The following is a 7133-nucleotide window of genomic DNA, read 5'->3' on the forward strand; positions in this document are numbered from 1 at the left end:
AAATTTAGGGGTCTAGACTCAACCTTTGGTTCAAAGGTTGTTCTGGGCTGAGTATCAGATTTACATCTGTATGGGGGTAGGGGGATCCTAGAGAAGTATTAGGTTCATGTGAATATTTGGGAGGGTCTGGACTTGGTGTCGGAGTTTGGGTCTATCCACGCTCATTTACTGAGGTTTAAGCTCAATCTTGGCCTTGCAGTCGGTTTAGACTTGGGGTTGGGCTGCAGCCTCTTTGGGCCTACAGCTTCACTCCTCTACAAGCGAGAGTGCACGAGGGGAGGGGCGGCGCCGGGGACGCGCACGGCAGGGGCAGGGACGCGGGCGCGGGCGGGCGCGCGCGGCTGGAGCTGGCGCGGGAGCGGCGGGAGCGGTGGCGGCGGCAGAGGCGGCGGCTCCGGCTCCGGCTCCGGCTTGGGCTCTGGCGGCTGTGGCGGTGGCGGGAGCGGGCGACCGCGGCAGCGGCGGACTGGAAGCGGCGGCCTCAGCGGCTCGAGGGGGGACATGCAGACCGACGGCCCCCGGAGAGGCGGTGAGTGACCCCCGAGCCCCATTCGGGCCCCTCGGTGCGCGGCCCTTCCGCGCCGTCCCCGCCCTAGCCCCGCGTCCGTGGAGCGGAGCCGGGGGCGGGCCCGGGGGCGCCGGGAGGCTGGGCCGCGCCCCCACCTGCCGCGCCGCGATCGCGGCCGAACCCCCGCCGCACCTGAGCCGCAGCCCGCGCCCCCCGTGCAAAGTTTCCCCGCGCCGGTGGGTGCCCGGTCCCCCACCCGCCGCGGTCGCGCTCCGGGGGCGGCCTCCAGCCTCCCCCGCCGGCCCCGGGCGGGTCCAGGCCGCCTCCCCGTCCCACGGCGCCCCCTCCCCGCCGGCGGAAGAGCCGCAGCCGACGCCGGGTCTCGCGGGCGACCGGGCGCACGTGCGGCCCCGGGATGCGCGGGGCGAGAGTTGGGAGCCCCCCCCCCCTTTCCCTCGTCTCCGTGCGGAGCGCGGGCTGGGGAGGGACCTGGCGGGCGGTCCCAACCCCCACCCCGAGCGGTGCCCCTGAGGCCCCGGAGCCACTTGTCCCGGGAGGACGGGTGCGCTCGGACCCGCTCCGAAAGTTCACTCAGTCGCCTCCCGACGTCCCGCCCGGTCCCGTCCCGTCCGGGCGTGCCCGGTCCCCAGTCTCTGTGCCCGCGTCTTAGTCACGGCGCCTTTCTCAGTTTCCCTAGATGTCTCTGTCTGCCTGTGTCGCCCACTGCCTCCAGATCTCATTCCCTGCGGTCCCCGCGTGTCCAGCTGTGGGTCACTCTTCCCTCCCAGTCTCTGTGTCCTCTCCCCGAGTATTGACTTCTCCCGGGTCTCCCTGTCCTCTCGCCCCAGGTCTCCGTGTTCCCTCTCCGGGTCTCCGTGTTCCTTGTCCCTGGGTCTCTGTGCCTCCATGTCTCTTAGCTCCTTCCTTGGGTGTCTCTCTGCTTGGTGTCTCTGTATCCCCTCTGTCAGGCCCCCTCCCCCACTTCTCTGGAATGCGGCCCCTCTGGTTCTTCTACCCCGGGAGGGGGAGGGGCTAGCCCTTCTCCCCATTTCACCCCCTCCCTCTGCAGGGCCTCTGACTTGGAGCCGGCGGGGTGGGAGCCCTACCTGTCCCTAGCTGTGGAATGGGAGGGAGGACCCCCCTAAGAGCAGCCAGGCAGGGGTTGTGGATACTGGATGACCAAGGGTTGTTGAGGAAGGCTCCACTTCTGCTTCTGAAGGGACAAGAGTAGCATCCTGAGTGACCTGGTGCTGGCTCTAGCCTGAGAATACAGGGCAGTGTTTTGTGGTGGGATGGCAGTTCCTGGATGAAGGGCCCAGTGTGGGATCCTTTGGGAGGCCCCAGGAATCTGATAGGATCCAGAGGAGAGGTCTGACAGGAAATCTGAGCTAGTCTGTGTGGCTTCTTATTAACTCTTGCTTCAGGGAGTGTGAAAATCCCTGTTTTTACTGATTGTATAAATCTGCCTAGGGCTTCAACGACTCCTCAAGAACAACCCTTCATTCTCAGCCAGGGCTCAGGCCACACACCCCATAGGCCCCCCCTTCCCACCTCCATTCCCATTCTCAGCTCACCCTCCCCGCAAGGAGCCCCAGTGCAGAAACTTGCTGTGCTTGCACACTCACAGCACACCTGTGCACCTGCACACTCCGCCGCGGGCCTTCTTGTGCACATACTTCCCTTCCGTTCCAGTTCACTTTCTTCGTGGTTTTGTTTTCCTTGAGTTACAGTGTTCTTCCCTTCCTTCAATGAGGACAGTCTTAATAGGATTCTTCCTTCCCTTCCTCCTGCAGCTGCTGACACCCCCCCCCCCCCCCCCCCATCCAGTCTCAAGTGTTTAGGGCTATGGAAGGAGTTCTTTTCCATAGTTCTGGGTGCTGGAGAAACAGTTTCCCGGGAGGTAGGGTGGGCTGTAGCAAAGGTAGACTGGCTGAAAACCCTTCCCTGTGAACTGTATGGACCTGCAGCAAGATAGCGTCCTTGTTGTTTCCTGCATTCTCTGCACCCTCTCCCGGCCACCTGTATTGGGAGTCAGTCTGAGGTCCTCCGTTCGGGAGGTAGTCCCCAGACCTTAACTGCTACAGCAAGGAGGCCTTTTGGGTGTCTCAGCTTTAGTTCCCTGGAGAAAGGGGCTGGTAGTCAAGGATAGGTGGGCCCCGGGGCTGCCGTGAAAGGCCGAGAGAACCATGTAGCTGGCTCTGCAAGGCCGCAGTGGCAGTGGCTTCGTGGGAATGCAAAAGGGATTCAGTAATCTGCTATCGACTGCTGACAGTGTGCCAGGCACAGGGCTAGGCACTTTTGGCTTGGCAGTCTGGCTTCCTGTGGGACGAACAGCTGTCCAGAAGAGGAAGCTCATCTCTTTGCTGCTGCTGAGGTGGGAGCCTTAGCCACATAGAGCAACTGCCGTTCCAAGCTGAGGTTAGAAGATTGGAGGAGTCCAGGGGCTGCGGGTTCAGGGTGAGACTCCGAAAGGGCTCTCTGAAGTGGGCTTAGATAGGTCAGTAGGAGTTTGCCGGTTGAAAAAGAAAGGATGCCGCAGAGGAAGGAGAAGACTGAAACAGTGTGAGCAGTTCTGGAAATAACGCAGCGGGAGGGCCCTTGCCTGGCACGCTTGAGGCCTGGACTCGGTTCCCAGCACTGCAAAATTAATTAGTTAATTAAAAAATTTAAACAATCTGAGTGAAGGTTGAGATATGTTATCACTTGTGGCGTGTTCAATGACAGCCACAGCAGCTCCCAGAGCCACGGATGTTCTGTGAGGTACCTGGGAGAGACACCTGTGGCTTAACGTTTGGGTGGAGGCTGTGGGTCATCCTACAGGTTTCTTCACTGGAAGATGGTTCAGGGCTATGGAAAATTCTGGGTGGAGACAGGATTCCTAACGACGGTGCTGCGTGCAGAAAGTCAGGTGAGAGAAAGGTGGCCTGGAGAGGAGGGGCACATGGCCACCGAGAAAGCACCTTGGACAGGACAGGGTGGTTCGTGGGATGTGGAGTGAGGAAGAGGAAGGACTTCACTGAAGTCCTGAACCAGGGACCTGGGGAGGAAAGGCCAGGCCAGGTAAATGTTGAGCTGAGGCCCCATGTGTTGTCTGTGAGGCACTTGGGTTTTGGTGAAGGGGTTGAGTATGAAGAGCCCTTTTTTGTTTGTTTTGTTTTTTGTTTTTCAAAACAGGGTTTCGCTGTAATTATAGAGCCTGTCCTAGCTACAAGCTCTTGTAGACCAGGCTGGCCTTGAACTCACAGAGAACCCCCCCCCCCCCCCCCCCCCCCCCCCCCCCCCCCCCCCCCCCCCCCCCCCCCCCCCCCCCCCCCGCCTCCTGAGAGCTGGGATTAAAGGTGTGCGCCACCATCGCCCGGCTTTAGTATGAAGAGTCTTAAACCAGAGGATACCAGGAATTACATGGGAGCTAGGAGCGATGCTCTCTCAGGGAAGACAGCTGTCCGCAGCAGCCAAGAGCTGACTTGGAGTATGAACTGGAGTTTGAGTTGACCTTGAACAATTTGCTAACCATCTCTGGACCCCATTTCTCAAACGGGTGTGATAAAACTCACGCCTCATAGGGTCGTTGGGGGGATCAAAGACAAACATGAAACGTTCGGGACAGGGCCTCACATCTTGTATCGTCCCTCAGCCCCTCAGCAGTAGCCGTTGTTTTCACATTATCAATAAAAGTGATAAAAATGCGCTCCTCTGTCAGAATCCCCGAGTCACAGAGCTGTCTTTGGGAACACACAGTGTCCAGGCAGAGGCACCTGCCTGCCGTAGCTGCTGCTCTGAACTGGGGACCTTATGGATGGCATGCTCAACCAGGCGGGGGCAGCTACCTTGTCCCCCAGCCTCATCTTCACTGATGGAGCTATGTGTTGCCCCCATGTATTTGACCTTCAGGGTACTGGCAGGTGTGAGAAGGCTGAGGTAGGGCCCTGGAGAAGAGAGCTCTTGAGGTGAACAGAAGGGGATTCTGAGAAGGGGCAGCCTCTGCGGTTTAGTACCCCACTTCCTCCCAGGATTCTTTTCTGCTTTTGCCTCCAAGGTCCAGATGTACCAAGTCTCGGTGCCCTGGGCCTCTGGGTCTAAGAACTCCGACATTCTTTCCTTGGCTGTGTATAATCTGCCGCTTCTGGAGACTTTTTGTGGTGCAGCCCCAGGGCTGCCTGGAGGTTGCTTCAATCTATGCCTGTGCCCTGGGTTTCTGCTTGCTCTTCCTGGTCCCACTGGTGGGCCGGGCTTTAGCCTGGCAGGTGACGCAGAGCCCTACTGGGGCCAGCCAGCCAGGTTGGTGCAAAGGCCTTCTACGTGATCTTGGTCATGGCTGTTACCTAAGCCTGGTCTGAGCCCTCTGTGGGGGTTGTACCCGGTGTGAATTCTCCCTGAAATCCTATCCAGTTAGGCCCTGACTGAGCAGCTGCCAAGTCTACCTTCCAGACATCAATGCCAGTTTATTTTCCGGGTAGCTGGCCAGCCTGACTGTTGTAGGTTTTGTCCCCTGTGGGTCTGGAGTGGTTCTGGGGGTTGCTGCTGGTGGGTCTGAAAGTGACTTGATAGTCCGTGTTGGACTCTTTGATCCAGAGTACTGTTCTAGAAATACTACCTTGGACTGCTCTGTGTTCCTTGGGGGGGGGGGGTCTTAGCAGCCTTGGGATCCTGTGTTTCTGAGACCTGCTTCATGGCCATTCTGGGCCTTTCTTCAGATCTGGATTCTACTTTAGGTAGGGTGTCCCAGTCATCTGCAGGAGGCCCAGTGCTGCTGGCATGGTCTTGGGTGTGATACCATTGCTTTGAACACTACCCCTCTGCCTGGGTTCCTGAGCAACGGTGGTGGAGCTAACAGCCCATGGCAAGCATTGTGAGACTGGGTGTGCAACTCGAGACAAACGGGCCTTTGAGTTTGCAACACGGAAGCCGGTTTCTCTGGCCAGACCCGCTTGGCAGCCTGCTGCAGAAGCAGCGGCCACTGGGAATGCTGTGGAGAAATGCAGTGGGCAGGAGCCCATACTGGCTGGCATCCTGAGGCCCGGGGCCTTCGGTTCTGATCTGGCGGGGGATGGGTGGGTCTGATGAGGCCTTGGGTGAGTCAGTGGCTTTTTCCAAAGGTGACTAGTCTGAAGTAAGGACAAAGGGTTAGAAAGGAGAAGGGCAGTTAAGAGCGTTTGTTGGCTGCTCTTGTAGATGTCCTGGGTTTGGTTCCTAGCACCCACATGGTGGCTCACAACCATCTGTAGCTCCAGTTCCGGGAGTCTGATGCCCTCTTCTGAATTTGAGCACCATTCTTACAGATAGTTGGTGCACATACATACATACAATCACATTGAGTAAACCGTAAACCAGTTAAAGTGAGGATGATTCCCAGGTGTGAAGGTTACTTTGTGGATGTTAGTGAGCGTTGGGCCTGGGTCAGTAAGGATGTTCCCAGCTCCCCTACAGTTTCTTGCCCAGGGATGAGCCACGGTGGCAGGACGGTGGGATGAATGCTGCCGCGAGTGTGGGGTGAGGCCCAGAAGGAGCGCCAAGTGGGCTGCAGCATGCTTCAGGTGGGCACTAGCAGAGTAGCTGAGCTAGTGATGAGGTGATGTGGGCGTGACTGAACCCTGCCCCCTCACCTAGGACCATGCACATGCTGGTGAGAGCTCTGTAATGGTTTTAGAAGGAAGGGGCAGGGCCCTGGCGCTGTGTGTGCCCGCGGAGGAGGCATCCAGGGGCACACCTTCATTTAAGAAAAATTATAGAGAAGCAGAAAGTCAAAAATAAATACTGCTCCTGAAGTTTCTTTGAAGGCTGGTGTGTGCGCTGGGCGTGCCCTGGCTGGGCTGCTTCCTGGGAACTCGTGTTCTCACCATGTGTGGACTAAGCACCTACTGTGTGCTGGGTTCCTGCTAGGCGAGCCAGGCAGGTGTGCCCGTGTGTTTACTTAGCTTATTTTAGTGACTTGGAGTCATGTAAGTAAATAAATACGTTTGTGATCATTGATTTGAGGCAAAGTCCAGGCATGTAGTTGGCAGTGTCACGGTAAACTTACTTGAGAAACGCTGTTGGATCTGAAATCTGAGTGGTTACCAGTCAGAAGCAAATAGGTAGGCCATTTTAGGCAGTAACACACATCATGGGCAAGGCCGGGACACAGGAGAAAGGAGGGCACACTTGAAGATCGGAAGAGAGTGCCCTGTGGCTGGCTAGTGAGGGAGAACCTGACAGGTGGGGTTCCAGAGTTAGGGTGGGTGACTGCTCTAGTCCAGGATGGCTGTGGAATCCAGAACCAGGTTCTGTGGCCATGGGAACCTGGCCTGTGTTGCTCATGGGCATAGGGAAGTAGACAGATGAGCAGGCACGTAGTAGGTGCTTAGGGAGCATCACGCAAACACAGTGCAGAAAGCAGATGGCTACTTTACTAAACGGCGATCGCCCTACACTGGCAGATCCCTAACCTGTTTTTCGTTTCCCTGCATAAACAGTGAGTTTTGAAAGTCTGTCTCTGTCAATTTCTATTTTGCTTTGATAAAATTCTTGATGTTTTTCTTATCTTTTCCTCTCTGTCCAGGAAGGAGCGGAGGCCCTGGTGCCCTGCCCTGGGTGCTGATTGCCCAGCAAGAGTGACTGATATAAGCGAGCAAAGACCCGGTGAGTG

General features: G+C 57.5%; 1 protein-coding gene across 3 annotated transcripts in view; it reads left to right on the forward strand.

Moving 5' to 3' along the window:
• Positions 1–343: 343 nt before the first annotated feature.
• Positions 344–7133, forward strand: part of Ptprf (protein tyrosine phosphatase receptor type F) — an 81645-nt gene continuing 74855 nt past the window's right edge. For all 3 annotated transcript variants that reach the window (XM_050161204.1, XM_050161206.1, XM_050161205.1), the window contains exons 1-2: positions 344–529; positions 7047–7126. The gene's annotated coding sequence lies outside the window, so the exon portion shown is untranslated. The remainder of the gene's footprint in view (positions 530–7046; positions 7127–7133) is intronic.

Source organism: Alexandromys fortis, unplaced genomic scaffold, assembly GCF_014885135.2.
Source record: "Alexandromys fortis isolate MF-2015 unplaced genomic scaffold, M_Fortis_MF-2015_v1.1 scaffold_122, whole genome shotgun sequence".
NCBI classification, from domain to species: Eukaryota; Metazoa; Chordata; class Mammalia; order Rodentia; family Cricetidae; genus Alexandromys; species Alexandromys fortis.